This window comes from Neopsephotus bourkii, unplaced genomic scaffold (assembly GCF_033783945.1).
Source record: "Neopsephotus bourkii isolate Nb327-2 ecotype Australia unplaced genomic scaffold, CSIRO-AGI_Nbou_v1 NB_1820, whole genome shotgun sequence".
Taxonomy (NCBI): domain Eukaryota; kingdom Metazoa; phylum Chordata; class Aves; order Psittaciformes; family Psittacidae; genus Neopsephotus; species Neopsephotus bourkii.
Genome location: NW_026902293.1, coordinates 9,791,790 through 9,809,451, shown reverse-complemented (window position 1 = coordinate 9,809,451; position 17,662 = coordinate 9,791,790). Strand labels below are relative to the sequence as shown.

At 38.4% G+C, this 17,662-nt stretch overlaps 1 protein-coding gene across 3 annotated transcripts in view; it reads right to left on the bottom strand.

Annotated features, from left to right (window-relative positions):
* HNF4G (hepatocyte nuclear factor 4 gamma) overlaps window positions 1–17,251 on the bottom strand; it is a 59,983-nt gene extending 42,732 nt beyond the window's left edge. For 2 of the 3 annotated variants that reach the window (XM_061343062.1, XM_061343061.1), the window contains exon 1: window positions 16,983–17,251. The gene's annotated coding sequence lies outside the window, so the exon portion shown is untranslated. Of the gene's footprint in view, window positions 1–16,885 lie in introns of all 3 variants that reach the window. The other variant, XM_061343060.1, reaches the window with a different exon arrangement.
* Window positions 17,252–17,662: the final 411 nt, after the last annotated feature.

Below are 17,662 nucleotides of genomic sequence, written 5' to 3'. Positions count from 1 at the left end.
CCACCTTCCTCCGTCCTGCAGATGGCCTTCACACCACCATAGGAAACAACCTCACTGTTGATCACCCCAGACACAGCCCAGACACCTTGGGCTCTGGACAGCAGCTCTCCCTCTGCAGCTGCCGCCAAAGAGACCAGTGATAATGGACTCACCTAAAACAAAAAAAATCACTCTGTGATCAAAAACACACAGGTCACAAATAACAGATGCTGGAGCACAGTCAACAAAAACACAGCATGTTGCATTCATTTGTGATGGAAGATCCATTTTCTTATATAGTGCATATTATTTAATTTGTGCGGTTTGAGATGGTTTGGGAAGCACTGAACCAACCTGAAGTAAAAATACACATGCAAAAACCTAAACAGATACTAGGAATTTGAAACAACTTATGAAAAATATAATTAAAATTCAGGAAAATATAATGAGGCAGAAAAGACATTAGAATAAGATCTGTCTTAAGAGATCTGGTGAAACTAGCCTAATTCCACAATAAAATACAGCCCAAAGCATACATTTTCCACTATTGTTTTCTCAGCTATTTTTATTCACCTAACAGCAATACAAATATGTGTAACTGTGTAGATACAGAGATCTCTAGTGTAATCCTACTGACTAAGTACATACTTTTAATTAATAAACAGCAAACATAATAATTATCTAAAGCTGAATTATTGGTTTTACATGGTGTTACCCGTCCATTCTCTTCCACAAAAGTACACAGGAACAAGATGAATTTCTTTGCTCTTCTGCTCCTGTTTCAGTGGAAATCTAAAGATTCAGGGCTTTTTAGACTCACATTTTGTAAATTACATGGAGTTTGATCTTATGTAGCTAATTCACATGCATAAGCATGGACCCTCCATAGACATGCCATCTTTGGTAGCAACGACCACTCCTCAATAGGAAAACTGTACCTTATCTAGATAAAGAGACTAAAACAATTCAAATTACCTTATTAGCAACAGGCCCAGTAAGTGTGCATCAAAATCTAATAACAACACACTATTTCTTCCAAGACAAAACATTATGTTCACCAAATTACCTGTAAGAGTATGTGTAACAGTGCCCTCTGGTGAGTATATGCCCAAGCAAGATGCTTTCGTTATAAGGGTAAAGAGAGATTTTTGTGGCGGATAAATAATTTGGATAATTTTGCAAGCTGAATTAAGGTATAACTTTTCAAACCAGTAGTAAAGTAGTTAGATATTTTGAGATTTTAATTACTTATATGCTCATTTTTTTAAACATAAACTTGCATGAAGAAAGAGACAGTAGCCTTGACTAGGTGAAGATTTATGAGTGCTGTAGGCCGCATAACTACTTTTATGGTTGAGAATGTAATAGATCCTAAGCAAACACTGATAAGTCCTCTATTCTTCTGAGAAGTATCCACCCACCAAGTGTCCTGACATTGGAAAGTCCCACAGTTTTGATAAGAATATAGGCAAATAACTGTAGAAAACAATTTCTTAAGTCAGTTGAAAACATTCATGAAATGTTTTGTGGGCAAGGGCTGTGTCTTCCTTCATTACTAATCAATGATCACTGAATTTTCAATTCCACTGAAATGTGCAAATCCTCCTGAAATACACAATTATATACACACACTCATAAAATACGCTTCTATATATATGTATTTATACATGTAGGTACATATAAAACCAAGTTAAAATATTAGAGATACTTGTTACTGAACCAAGGAGTAAAATTCTACTTTCAAAAGGATTGTCAAACACAACAGAAAATATGTCATTAAAAAAAAAAAAAACAGTAGATATGAAGTTGTGGTGGTATTTGATGTCTGAAAATACTGTTCTGGTCTAGTTCATTACTTGCTATCGGGGGTGAAAGCAAGAGTATCTTTAATGGAAATGTAATGCCCCTTCATCAATACCTCCCAGTGATCTCATTTGCTCTGGGTCTGAAAGTACCTTGGCAGTTACTTCTAGCCCCTGTAGAGCAACCTGAACTGTAGCAGTGCTCTCATAAAGGCAGGAAGACCTAGGGAAATTACCAGAGCTGTTTGCATCTATGATGTTTGTACCATATAAGAATTAGAAAGTGAACTTCATGAAAATATTATCCTAGTCAACCTCTCTATATCTTACAACAACCACTCTTCTCACGTATATTAAATATGCTTCATCACCATCTTTCTCTGACTGTGGTGACTAATTAACTTCACAGTTTGTAACGAAGGAACTTGGCAGTCCCAGTTGGTTGTTTAACAAACAACCAGCTGTCCCGAGAGGACTCAACGGAGTCACTTCTAGCCAAGATCGTTTGAGCCAGGTATAAACATCAAACAAAAACCTACCTCAGCAGATGGCAGCAAGAAGGAATGGGGCAACAGGATAGGTACAATGTCATCAGCAAATAAGAAATCTGAATTTTACATTATTTTGTAACATTTGGTCAATTTATTATAGAAACTGTGATGGCTACATTGGACACTGTCTTGATTACAGTATATGAGAATTTATGCTTTAGCCTCCTCTAGTATATTTACTTAACACCTCTAAATATCCATCTATCAGCTTTCCCAAACAGAGGCAATAGTACTTTCAAAGGAGGACAAGCTAATTAATTTTATACACAAAAAAATATAGTGTAGTATGTTGTAAAAACCAACTAATTAAAACAGTTTAAAAAGTTGAAAGTTCTCCCTCCTTTGCGAATCATCATGCTGACAAACAAGTAGATTGAGTAAACTCTTTTTCAAAATCTAACCCAGTTTTGCCAGAAAATTTTACATGTGGAAAATACAAACAATTTGATTTATTTTGGCAAATAAAGAAGGAAAGAGGCTGGGCAAGTTGGGTCTCCAGCAGAAATATTAACTTTCCTGATAATACTTCAGCAAGCACTAAGGATCCTAGAGCCAAGGCTACCTTTTTATTATGGTAGCAAATGGCATTCAGCCTCATGAGGCTAGCAAGAATCACTGTAATATATGAAAAACATAGTAACGGATCAGATCAGTTTGGGGTCTGCTATGAAGACTCAGATGTAGGGTAAGTTAGAAGTCAGCAAATTAAATTACTAGCTTTTAAACCTTCCTATCATATACTTCTGTACAGCTCAATAGATACTTCTGAATTAAGACAGCTGTCAACATAAGACTTTATCCAGCAGTGAAATGGAAGAGTGAAACTATAGTTTAAGATGTCACCATTTGCTTATGCAGGAGAACTAAGAGCTTGGGTGTCACATAATATTAAGCATTTGTCACTGGTGAAGTAACTGGTAGCTGAAATTACTAGGATGAGAATGTGGTTACCAGGTGCCAGACTGACCATTTCAGTAGAGTGAAAAAAACCACATTATCCAGGGTCGTTGTAAGCCATGATGCATGGGAATCTAGGGCAAGTAACACAGACATTTCAAAGCAAACAAACAGATATGAAAAAACACATTTCTGCAAGAAAACCTTACCAAACTGACAAAACCTGACAAATTTATTACAGTTCTTGTAAATTCAAAGAGATTTGACTGTAATGGACATTTGTTTCAGGTAATAAAAACAAGAATAGAATAAAGTTGGAAACACTGTCCTGCTTGGGGTTCAGCCCAGGCTTGTTCCGATTTCTACAAAGCTCCACATTCCCTCAGGTGCAGCGCACTCCCTTGTGTGCCACCACGGCTACTGCCAAGCCTTTGTAAAAGAGTTAAAGGCAATTTTACTAAAATTAACTCTTTATTAATTGAAGACAATTCTCCCTCTTACAGCCACAGAGAGGAAGGGACAGTTACTTGGAAAGTGGAGAGCCCTGGCACTCCTGGCTTTCTTAGCTCAAAACAGTGCATCTCTCAGTGCTGTGTGGCATGATTGCATCAAGCCGGCTTTATTCTCCTGTTCACAAAGAGGTACTTCACATGTCTTAGATCAGTCACAACTTGCTCCAGTGATTCTAAAGGAAAAAAAAACAACCCAACCAAACAAAAAAAACCCCAACTTATTTTAGATTAAAAAATAAAAATATAATGCCAACTGGCAGAACACACAGATTTCGAGTGCTACCGATTTTCCTGTGTATTCCAACATCTCAATGTGCTCTAAAAGCAATTTTGCATAGTAAATAAAGTATAAAAAAAAATCCACATTAATCTATTTATTCTTTCTTTAGCTGTGTCACACAAAGGACAGCTTCTTTTCTTTGGTCTATGGGATCACACCATTACTATCCTTCAACACAAAGTTACGAGAAAACACAGGATGAAGTTTTTTTGTTTTATCAAGTTTTCATATTGTCTACATTTTCCATCTCAACTGGTTTTGTTCAAACTAAATCTAGTTCAAGAAAAAAAGTTCCCACCTCATTTCCCTGAGAACCTAGTTATTTTATCTACCTCAACAACTAAGCTACTCTGTCATTTCAATTTTCACATATTTTCTCTTTGTGTATTTGTTCTATGATTCAATAAAATCTCATTTCTTCAGCCCACTGCCATAAACTACTTCCCGGAACAAAGCTCTCTCTCAAATTCAATCTCAAACAAAATGAAAAAGTGAAAATCACAAATGAGAAAGTGGACCACAACCAATCCTATGGGTCCTATTCTCATAAAGTCTGCAAGTTATTTTGCTTCATCAAGTAAACCTGAACTACGGAAAGGTATTATCTCTTCTCTCATTGCTGAGTAAGAAAGTGTTAATAAAAACAAGATCTCCTTTCAGGGACATTGGAGTGTCAATGTTAACCACTGATTTGGCTGAAATACACTTCTTGATCTTAAAAGTGATACCAGATGAAATATAAACAGCTGATATTTTATTGTTTAAATAAATGAGGACCCAGACTGTCACACATCTGGTGGAATTACTGTTGCTAAACTATGATAACTATAAATAGTAATTATTTACTGTAATGGTAACACCTAGAAGTTCTTTGTGCTCATCTGAGCTTTCTCTCAGACATATAACAGCCCAAGTAACCAGGAAGGCAACAGAAAACTTTATGTCATCTATACTTCTGCACAAAGCACTTAGCTGCAGAGGCTCTCACAGTTGAAAGAACTTTTAGGTAGGGATAATCTTATTTTTGTTTAAAAATTTAGGACATTTATTGCACTTTCTCACACTACCTGTTAAAAGCTTTGTAATTTCTGACTTTAAATCTCTGCATGTGTTTTTTTTCTCCTGTTCATACAAAGCCTTTAATAGCTTTGTATGGAGCCCCACCTGCTAAAGCCTCCCTAAGAACGCTGTGATAGCTGTAACTCATATTATGAAGCTTTTTCTTCAAACAAAAATCTTGAAAAAAAAAAACAACAACAACAACAAAACAAAACAAAACAACCCACACCCTGAAACACTTATATAGCAAACATTTATAAATGCTGGAATTGAGCAACTGCATGTGAAATTGTTACTTAAAAGGACTAAGCAAATAATCAACTAAGGTTCTTTACAGTTAGAAATTCTCTGTCATATAATGGTGGCCTTAAGTAATTCTTGCAATCAAGAACAAGCAACTGTCTGTATCCATACTGTGCTATTGTTGAGATACAACTTAGGCAAACCCATACAATTGCTTCAGTGGAACTACATGCAAAGGCAGCTAGCACAAAATTAAAAAATCAGTTTCACACAATGAAAGTGTGTTTAATGAAAACAATGGAATTAATTTTACAATTATTTTTAAATTGGCGTAACTCAATGAACTGAATTTCAGTCAGCAGAGAAATTAACAACAGAGTGCGGAGAATTGGTACAAATATTCCCACATGCCACATGATAACAAGTGACAAACTAATAATAGCATATTGTTGCTGATGTTCCTAGAGTCTTTGGGATTATTGAAACAGTTTCATACTGTTGAAAAGCTGTACTTAGAATTCTTAATTCAACTGCAAAGAGGAATTCTTATTAATAAAGCTGGGTTTTAATTCAGCAGAGATTTTAGAAAGTTAGGTTGCACTGAAAAATTCCTCCATGACTTTTCAGGTTGGTACCTCTTTCTTATCAGGTTTACCCTGATGTGATTTCATAAGTGTGCATATGGTACACAATGAGGCATTAATGAACTTGACAAGCTGCACTACATTAAAAGTAAGCCTCTGACATAGGTATACACAGCTTGCAAGACATGCATATTTCTCTAACTCCTTCAACTTTCCCACTGCAATATTGTAACATGAATCTATTGCTACTATACCTGGAAAACACTCATTTTTCAAGTCAGCATTTTGTTTTTGTCTAAGTAGAGAATCCTTCCTTTGTGTACTCCTGCAAAGATCAGTTCTGAAAGCTTTGTTTCTCTTCTCTCCAAGGTCATCACCTTACTTCTTCCTAAGAAGTGAACCTGAGGTCATCAGTCACCTATAATCCTAACAACCACACCAGCTTCAGTGGTGCTTAACTTTAACACGTTAGCATATCTCCTTCTCCTTTGTCCCTGCTATTGAAGAAAGTTCTCATCTTCCTCTTGGCTTACAAAATCAAAGCCTGAGATGTACCCCTTCTCTCTACCCTTTCTCAAGTGCTTCCATATTTCATAATTTCAGCACTAATCTGCTTCTTCTGCTTGTGCCTCTCATCTGTTTGGAAACTGCCAGCTGATTCCTGAAACATGTTCTATATATTAAAATTTCCTTGCAGACACCAGAGTGTGGGTTGGTTTTTCACTTAGATTTTTTTTCCCCAAAAACTGTGAGGGGAACAGCTTACTCAGACCCAAACCTAGCAATGGCAAGTTTTGCAGACTTTGTTCCTTTCCAAAGATACTTCCATGCAGAAGTCCAACTTTGTTCAGTAGTTGCTATGACTGATGCCTGACCTGTGACAGTCCTGGCCAAAGCGACTTCGGTGCTAGAAGCTAGTCACTTCATTTCATCCCTTCCAAATGTAAAGTGGAAGAGCAGAGACTTTGGAAATATGCCCCACACACATCTTCACCAAATATATCAACTTGACTTCCATCTGTTTTCAATTCAACTACATCTCTTTCTGCCCTAAACCCAAGCTCTCCAGTCCTACAGACGTACAGACTGTAATCCACCCTCTAACACACAGAATGATCCTCTGTCACACACACACACACACAAAACCCAGGCATATATTGAGCAGCCTTTGTGCAGCAAAAACCCCCCACCTTTAAACACTTTTCTTACTTATTAATACTATGTCTATAACTTGCACATACTTATATCGATTCATCTAGGGCAAGGCAATTCAGATGGAATTGGACAGCTAACATAAACACGGAAAAAAATGTATATAGTGGGAAAAATCAAGTTTTACCTTCATATAGGTTAAAAAAATCACAATTTTGCTTAAATAAAAATATGCATAACTGTTTTTTAGAGACATGTGGAAAGTGTCAAATGACCTGTTTAGATATATTTATCAACACAGACAGAATAGGTATGAAGGCTCAATAAACAGGTACCAAGAAATTGCTTGGGGAATCAAAAATGTGTAGGATTCCTTCCTTCACTTCAACGACCTCCGTTTCTCAACATAGCTTGCTAAACCTTAATTATTTATTTAAGTAACAGTCTACAGTAAGGTTCTTACATGTGGGACATCATTCCAAGGTGTTCTAAGTGAAGTTTCTAGAAACTGAAAAACATGACCTCGACTAGCCAATCAATAATTCCAATTTTATTTTGAATTTTATATCTTGATTTTAAATATTATTTTAAGGATCTATTGAAAAAAATAACCAAACAAAAACAACAAACAAACATTGAAATATTTACTGCTCTGGCCTTTATTTTGGTAGAGATTATTTTTTAAAAATTAATTTAAATAAACAGTTTGCATAATTTAAAATTCCTAAACACTAGCTGCATATTGGGAATAAATATAAATAAAAATGAAAATATAAATATATATAAAACATATATACTTCATAAAAGGTAAGAATTTTTTAATGAAGCATTTATTAAAATTTTTTTTTTTTTTTACAACTATGTCTAGTATAGCTGCATCTGTTTTGGTATTGCTGCACATTTTACTACATGAAAAAGTAGGTGTCACTGTACTTATAAGCATAGCAAATCTTATTTCTTCACACATTCATTACATATGACATTCAATATTTTTCTAACTCAAATAATGCCTATCTTAAGGTTTTTCTGCAGGTCATCATCAACCCCATCCCACTTATTTCATTTGGAGTAATTCCCACAGGGTTACTTCAAAGAATTTCAAAGATTCAGTATCATTAAAGGTTGCCAACTATGCATAAAAGTGACCCTTTCTCACACTGTAATCTGCTCAAAGAACTTACAAACACTCACTGGAAGTTTTATATAAAATTCAACAATATCCTTCTATGTTATATGGTGCCTTTTAGGAACTTAAACCCCTTTGCTTTAAATGTTGACTGTACCTAAGCATAGGGCCTGTTTTTAAAACAATTTCTATATTTATTCACATGGACCATCCACTTTATAATGGGCGATTGCATAGAATCTTTAGGAATGCATTTAGAAATATAAGAAAGAAAGATAGCACATGAAAGAAAAAGGTGGCAGTGGCCTCATACGACCTACACCATACTGTGTATCATCACTAAGTGTCTGACAAATCACAGTTTGAGAAACACTGTTCTGTTCAACTATAAACGCAGGTATTTATAGATTAACAGATATGTTTAGTGTCATAAACATCCCCTTTGGTTGGAAAAATTAAATTACATTCACTATTTAATATTAGGTGGCTGATTTGTCTTCTTTTTCTTTTATCCTTTCTTGAATTACAAAGCTAATGAGGCATACAAAATGATTTTAAATTAATTTTAGAAAGGATGTAAGACTTGCTTTATAGGAAGGTTATTGATTTTCAACAGGAATCTAAATATGTCACATAGTAATAACAGCATTAAATGTTTTGTATCAGGGCAAGAACGCAAGCAACTTGCTGACTTGTATGATTCACAAATATAGAAAATATATATACATTCAAATGCTGTATCTAAAGCTTGAGATAAACTGTAAGTAGCTCCCAGTGATCTCAGCAAGCACCTCTTACAGTTCTGATAAAACTACACTAAGTTCAAGGTCATCTCAAATAGCCATATTAGGTCTGACCAAAAAATGTGTCTGAATTTTGAATTCAGTGGTATTAGGATCAGGATACAGATAAAGAGGCAAAGATGAGGATGCTTGTGTTCTTTGTCACACCAAATCCAAACTGCCTATGGAAAGCATCTCAGCTGAAAGAGATTCTTGCAAACAGCAGCCACGGACAAGCCACAGATTTTTCTTGTATTCAAAAAAGTACAACTTGACTTACCAAGCATTACAGGAAAACACCGAATTTTTATCTAGCTAAGAGAAATTGAGCACCTTTATTTTTCCAGGATCACAACCTGCACTTGTGGTGGGTAGATATAACCCTTCCAGAGAAGTGCACGACACAATCCATTTCAAGATTTTTAAAGCATTAGAGGGTTCATGCCAGAGCTCCCTAAAGTTTCTGTTTTGAGTTGTACTGGCCTGAGGTAGAACAGAGCTCTGAAACCAAAAACCAGAAATCTACTACCTTGACTACCTAAAATTACAAGACAGAGAAGCTGTTTTCACAGTTACTTCCTAGAGCAGCTTCCCCACAACCAAACTTTGTCCAGCTAATGAAATAATTCTGCACCAGGAGTTTTCCTTCATGACCTTCCTTCCTTATACAGCTGAGGTTTAACAAGCACTCCGTTGGCCTGATGGGCTGTACAATGCTGCTTTCATCCTCTTATGGACAGCAACAGCTCTGCCTTAGAAATTCAAGGCTACCAAATGCAAAAGGAGAACATAAAGAGTTAAAAAGTTTGCTGCAACCTCACAGATGTGTTCTTCAGGCTGTTCAAAGCTGTGCTCATTTTCTACCTGCCAAGGCTTTTGCAATTCATACATGTATCTTAATTTCAGAGTGCTCATTTATGCTCTCTGGTACCACAGAATCTTGGAAATTATCACTGGGAGTGCTTTTCAATATCTACCTTTTTTCAACTTCAAATACATCTTGGCAAATAAATTATTTGACCTATTGGATTAAAATAAGTAAAAAATGCACTGCTAAGTTCTGTACTAACAAAATTCATGGTCAAATTTCTGTTAAAATTTCAATCCCTTTCTCAGCCAGAGCCAGCAAACTACTTACCATTTCCTTGCCCTTGAAATATAAACCTATTAATTGAAAGTTTCACACTTTTGCTCCATTATTTAAAAGGCCTTTACAGGCTTGCTATTGGAAACATTACTCTAGTGGAGTTACTTGTTCTATTAATCACTAAGCAATCATTAAACATGAAAAATGAGTTAACCTCACTCAGTTTTTTGAGCAGGCAAATACCCCTATTTTTATGTCCCAGTCAGCTTACCCTTTTTGTCAAAAAAAAAAAAAAAAAAGATATTTTGATGACAGAACAATTTGTTGAGGTCTGGCTTCAATATTCTAAAACTTCAGCCTCAGTTCTCCTCAGAACTGACCATTCCTTTCAAAGGGGACAGCAGAGATAGCTGCACACCCCTACCTCAGCCATGGAAGTTCAACATCCACTTGATCAATGCAAGCATCCCCATATCTGGCATTTTAAGCACCTATCTCAGCCGTGGACAAGGTATCTATCAATCCTGGCACTTTTGTTATGGGGACAATGCCCTTCAGGAAAGGTGGGAGATTAAGTGGACATGTCAGCAGTGCTAATGCCTTGAGCTGCCGCATCTCAGCTGATCCTGAAAATGGACGTGAAATGCATGAGCCTGTGGCAGGGAACTTGTACTGTTCCTTCTCCACTCTTACTTATCTCCAAACAAGAGCATCTGAACGAATCCTGAAAAACCTAAGATGGACCCCAAATTAACCAAAAGGTCAACCAGACTTGTGTTCCTGTGAAGTACAGAATGCGGCTAGATTCTTAAATGTAGTATGGATTGTAAATTCCTGGGAGCTGGGGCTCTGATTCTTCCCGATTATGTTTTATTCCCAGTGCCAAATAACAGTACTTAAGGAGATGCAGACCCTTTAAAGTACGTTTTATATGAGATAAGTTCATCTTGACTCACTTTAAACCAAAAAAAAGCTGTAACCAACAAACAAACAAACAAAAATCACCCACAAAGTTAGCCTAATACACCTGCAATTAGCTTAATGCATTTTACATTTTTACAACTAAGCTTCCTCCTCCTAATCAAGAGGCTACTTTCTGTTCTTTGGGGAAATTCCAGTGGAGGCTTCCTTTTACTTTTTACTTTTGCAGATATTGTTTTGTCTTTGAAAAAATTATCTGGTTTCCCATGAAAGCTTAGATATCAATACCAAACTCTTAAAGGGAGTTTCTTGTATCCCTGTAATTTATCTAGAAGATTTTAAAATGAAGCAGCAAGAAAAATCTAATTTCAAAACTGAGTGCCTTCCTTTGCATTTTTTTTCCCCCTCTTACTATCATGGCTGAAATTATTCATACTAGGATTAAATCAAAAATTTTGCCTTAAACTTATGTCAGACCAAGTTCTGGCACTTCAAAACTTAAGTATATTAAAAGTCTCTAAGTCTCCCTAAACCATATGTTAAAATTACATGTTTAATATTAATATAAAAAGTCACTGAGCTCAGGAAGTCGCATAAAAAGAAAAAAGTTAAAAGCAATAATATAGAAAAGACACGGTAAAACACAAACTGGGACAAGAGGCTCAGAAGACATTAAAGCCTCTTTAAAAATGTAAATCTTTTTGAAATGTTTTGGATTTGGACATTAAAGTCAGGAGTATCACTGTTCTCCCAAAAGTCAAGAAGGATATTAAATAAGAATAATACATACCTATTATGTAGATAGCGTCTACCACCAAAATCAGAACTAGCAGTAAAAGCTACGTATTGTTTTCACTGTTTGCACATAAAAAGCCTACTTCCATCTTTGTGAGGACTAAGGAAGAAATAGGGATAGAAGGGTAACTGCCCAGAAATGACATGAAACTACACAAACAGCCAACAACATACAGTAAGGAACTCTATCCCACCTAAAAGGGTCACCGTGTGGCTACCAAATGGTCCAGCAGAAAAAACTGTTTTCAACTTATCTAGCAGTTGGGAGCAAGGGACTAATAAACAGGTGAAGTCAGCAATTTGGTGAACAAAATCCTGCCCATTTTTGAAATCATAATTTCTCCCTTGGAAACACAATAGCAGGTGCAAGCCAACAACTGACTACATGTGTGAGGTTCCGAGAAAAGACAATTAGTGTGTATTAATGTGCAATCACAGTGTGGTAGTTATCTCACTTCCCTGAGCAGGGAAGAATTTTGTCTGCTAATCTAATGTCAGTCTAACATTTTGTCTACAGGGGGAATTTTGTCTGCTAATCTAATGTCAGTCTAACATTTCCTTGCAAAAGAAGTATCATTAACCTGAAGAACATAGCAAAATATACTGTCTGCAAGACACTTTGGGGTGTGATTCTGAAACAGAGGACAAAACCAGTGGTTATCAGTAAGAATCACTGTTCTCATCATAGTCATTGATTTGCAAAAAAAACAAAACAAAACAAAGGATGAAGAATCTGTGTAGCTGCAGAAGGCACAAAAAGTGCCCGACATACATGATGCAACAGTGGTCTCATTGCGCAATCTCAAAGCACCTGGACCAGCTCTAAGAGTATGAACTGGTCCCACTCGTGCCCCGTGTTGAGAATCTACATCTCAGCACTTAATGGGAAAAAAAAAAAAAAACAACACAAAAATAAACCAACAACCAAACAAACAAACAAAAAAAAGCCAAACCAACTTATTTAACAAAGAAAAAGGGAAATTCAATCTGCATAACTTTATGCCAATGAGGCCTATTTTGGTTAGCAGGTAGCTGGTTACTGATGGACATCACTGTCTCAGACAAGTACAAACCAGGCTAGGGTAGCCTAGCAACCTCATGCAAAAATTACTCTCAGAAAGGGGATTCTCATTGCAACGTTGCCACAGATGCACTATCAATTGCAAGCTGAATCGTATTTGTCATTTCACGGAGGCTCGATCTCCCCTCTCCCGCCTGAGCTAAAACCCTGTGTTTGGGCCGGTACTGTCATACATACACACCAAGAAATGCTCTTCCATCAGAGACTAAATACAAATAAATACAAATAAAAGTCTAGGGGCAAACTTTACCATGCTAGGGATAGAGGAAACAGTGCTATTTGTATATGTCTGTTGCAGTTGGATTCCCAGCTAAACAGAAGGCAAGAAAAATCCACACATCTTGTATACTGCTGACTGTAATGTATGTCCTTGTTGCCTGGATACCTCTAGTGAATTACCGAGCAAGGGTACGAGTCTTTTTCCTGGTAAGTATTAAATAAAAAAATCCCAACCTCCTACTCTGTAACAGGCTGAAGATGCACATGGAGGCTTCCTGCGGCTGTGCCAGCTGAATGCCAGAAAGAGACAGATCAAGCCTTGAGAATTTTAAATCTTGTGGGTTGCCATGCCATGTTATGAACTAAATCTCATACAATTCATCACCCAAGTTGCAGAAAAATAGTTCGAGAACTCAAAATAATGAATTCTGTCATTTCCAATAGAAGTGTGAAGGGAGAATTATGAATGAACCTTTTAAAAACACGTATGTGGAGGGAGATTGCCCTTCTACAAAATGAAAGCAGCAGGCTTCTATTTAAATGGCCCAATCCTGAAAGCGAGACCTTTCATTTTCAATTAAATTAAATTGACAATTGAGAAAGGTTTGAAAATGTTGTTGGAGCCCTTCAGTTTGATAGATTTCAGCTCTGACATTACACACAGCATTCTGACCTGATTTTCAGAGGGTGCTGGTTTAAAGTTGAGAATTTGAAATGAAAAATATTTGATTCAATCAAAGCTGTTGCAAGACATTTAAACGCCTTAATCATCAGAAATGCGTTTTCCGTGTTTTTTCATCATGATACATTATATAATGCATCGTTCATTAAGATACATTAGAACCTAAGAGCCATGCCTTCCCACAACATTATGTTATTTTGTGTTGCAGTGATACTTTCACTGAGAAATTAAATTTTATTAGAACACATTACCATGTACAGCAGGTAACTATCTACCACAGAACTAGAAATTTTCTTTATATTCTAAGGCAGTCTATGTTACTAACCTACATTACCAGAATTATTTAATATTACATAGTCTGTATCAACATGACTCAACATAGGCAAACCAAACTAATTTTTAGGCTTTGTATACACTTTTAAAGACACAAATGAAAGACTTTAGAACAGCTGACCTACTTCCTTAAATAAAAAATGAGAAGAAAAAAATCAGAGAAAACTTCAAAGATCACGAGCAACAGATGAACCCTGAAATCACTGAGGAGTAAGGCAGAGAGAGATCCCTGCATTGAAAGAGTCCATTTATCAATTAATATATATCAAGTACATTACCCCTGCTACTTAACAGATATAAAAGCACAATCTGCTCAGCTCAGAACCCCATTATACCATATATACCACCAATATACAGTATTAAATCAGTTGTGATTATTATCGTTGTTATAATGCTCCATTCCCAAATAAGCAAAAGCAATCAGACAAAAAGTTGGTTTTTAACATCACACGGGTTACCACACTACTAGTTTTGATTTCCACTTTTTTTTTTTTTTTTCCCAGAAAGTCTCTTTTAATCAGTGACCTGCTAAGAAGGATCAATATTTTCCGAAGTAATGTCTTGTTTCTAGTAGCCAGTGGAAATTGATGTGCGTGATGCAGATTTGTACATAACACCAATGACATGTGCTGGACACCATTTTTCCACCCCAGACAAAAAAAAAAGCTTGAAGAGACAATATGATCAGTCTCTTGTAGTATTAAGTCCATATGCACAATATAAATTCTGCCGCAAAGTTTGAAGCAGAAGCTGTGTCAAACACATGGATCGAATTCTGTTCTTGCACTACTGTAGCTGTTTGGTAAAGTCTGTGGAATCAAACAGGACTTCATTTAGAGACTCAAATTTGACCAAACAATACTAGGCTATGTCTCGGGGAATCGGTGTAGCAAAGATGTGTTTATAGTAGAATACTTTTGTTGGGAAGCTGGCCTGGAGAGTATTTAATACGCAAATTAGCAATAAACTTCAACTGGCCATCCAAGGAACTGGCTATTATAGCCAGGCCACAGGAATCCCATTTTCCTCATTGTACCTCCTGTGTTCCTCTCTGGTGGGAGGCAGGACAGAGGGCAGTGGTAACTCCAAGCCACCTGAAGTCTTCCCCAGTACACTGCCTAAGGGTACTTAAAATAGCTGTCTTGCAAATTCAAACTGGACCTTTGAAATGCTCTAGTTCCACACTACTGCTACTAAGGATAAAATTTTGAGATAGAGATATTCCCCTAGTCATATGAGAGAAGCTGCCAAGAAAGTTATGATCTGTATTAAGGAAACACAAACTTTGTATTTATTGGAAATAGGTCTAAATGTGTAAAATTAAACAGTAACACCATGAACAAATGTAACAGCATCCTGATCTTGCCCTACACCTGATTCATTAATTTATTAATTAATTAATTTATTTATCTAAAATATATGTATGAAGTGAGCCTTAGACAGCCTGGTGAACTTCAATATGAAAGAAGGTCAGGGAGATGAGTACTAAGCAATGGAAATTGTGCTTTTAAAATTCTTTTTTCCTGTCAGTGAGTCAGACTGAAAGATAATGAGAAGTGTGAACTGTGTGACTAATGAGCATTTTATCCGTTTTTCCCTGATCATATGACTATAAAAAGAGGAAAAGAATGAAATTACCAAAATATTGTTCATAACATTTGAAAATCACCTGCATGTTTATAAATGTTTTATAAGCATCCTATCTAAGTTGTAAGAACTTCTGTTCTTAAGGAATATGGGGAATTACATAGCACTTTATAGGTTTTTTTAGCACTGAAGCAACTCAGGGACTTTGACAGCTGTGTAGCATAGTCAGTCTTGTCCACTCAGTTTTAATGCACTCAGCACAAGCTAACAAAGATGGTACTACAAAGTACTGTACAAGAAAAGGCCTACAAAAGGAAGGTCCAATTGAACACAGACATAGTTCACTATGGAACAGTATTCATTGTTGCAAATGTGAAAACTGGCTTTGAATAGTGTTATCGTTACAACCTCCTGTCCACTTCCCAAAATGCTTGACTGTACCTCCTATTTCAGTGTACAGGAACAGATGTTCAACTCACAGGTGCGAGTGACATCTGAAAGTTGGCTTTCATCAAAGGTACCCTGTAAACAGCGCACCTGCAACAATGCAAAAAAACACTGGAAACACTGCTGGGTCCACCTGCAAAACCCACCCTTTGCTTGCTTTCCCCTTTTCATGTTAGATTTTTTCACTCTGATAATTATATAATATGTATATAAGTATTTCAGGATTCTCTATCAAGGCATCCGGCACCAGCCAAGCGCTATTACTACAGGCGGCCCTACAATAACAAATCTGCACAGGTGATTCTTAGGGCAAAGAAATAAATAAGGGAGGCAAAACTCAAAAGACTTTAGAAAATCTTCCTAAACCCGGTGCAAAGTCGTGACTTCGGCCTCCAAGGATTCACAAATGACAGAGCACAGCCCCAGGCTGCAGCGCGACTGGTCGCCGGGCCACGGGCCGGGGCCGTGGCGGCTCGCTGGGGCTAAGTAGCGCGCACCAGAGCAGTGCGCAGCGGGACTGGGCTGCGCTGGGCGGCCGCGTCCGGGACACGCACCCGTGACCCCAGCCCCAGGGCCCGCGGCTGCGCCCGAAGTGGTGCGTTTCTTCTGAAGCGCCACAGGCGCTGACAACAGGGGCACGTGACCAGGCGTACTGGGGGGAGGAATATATATTATATATACATTAAAAAATAAAATATGTATAACATGAAATGTCCCCGGGGCGGCACCTGAACGCTTTCCCACGAGCAGGGTCAACTTTCCCCACCTTGCACGCCTGCCCCCTCCGGCGCGGCGGGCTACGCAGGGTGCGCGGGGCGGTGTCACCTGCCGGCCGTCGGCGCCTTCAGCTCCCGGGAACTTACCGGCGGGGCCACCCCGTCCCTCGGCCTCCGGCGGCGCGGTCGCGGCTCAGGGAGACGGCATCCCCCGGGCTTCCTGCCTCCCCGCACCCCCCGGCTCCCCTCGGGCGTCCCGGCGCTGGGCTGCGTGACTTGTTTGGTGCGGCTGGCACCGTCTTTACCATATGCTGTAGAGGGAAGGAGGAGGAGAGATCGTGTGTATGTGGAGAGCGGGGAGGGGGGAATTAACTTTGCTCAATGGCGACAGGGCAGCAGCCTCAGCCCAAGCATCAGATCGATTTACTAAACAAACTGAAACGTGGGTGGGGATGTTAAACAGTAACCAGCAGCCTCAATGAAAACTGAAAGCCGCTCCTGCCAACACAGACTGGCCCTGCAAGCAGCTCGCGCTCCGCCGAAAGGCGGGGCAGGCGCTCCCGGCCCGGCCCAGCTCAGCCCGGCCCCTCTGGCCTGCGGCTGGCGGAGCTTACGGTATCGCGGAGGGGCTTTGCCCCGCAGGCCCGGTGCCCCGACTCCGCAGCAGCGCCCCCGGCTGCCGGGACGCGGAGCTGCCGGTTCCTGGGCTGCCCGCGCCGGGCTGCCCCTGCCCCGCTGTTTCCCCGGGAGAAACACCCCCAGGGCTGCCCTGCGCTGCCCCCGGGGGGCGAAACCAGCTGCCCCGCAGGGGCCCCAGCTAATCGTGA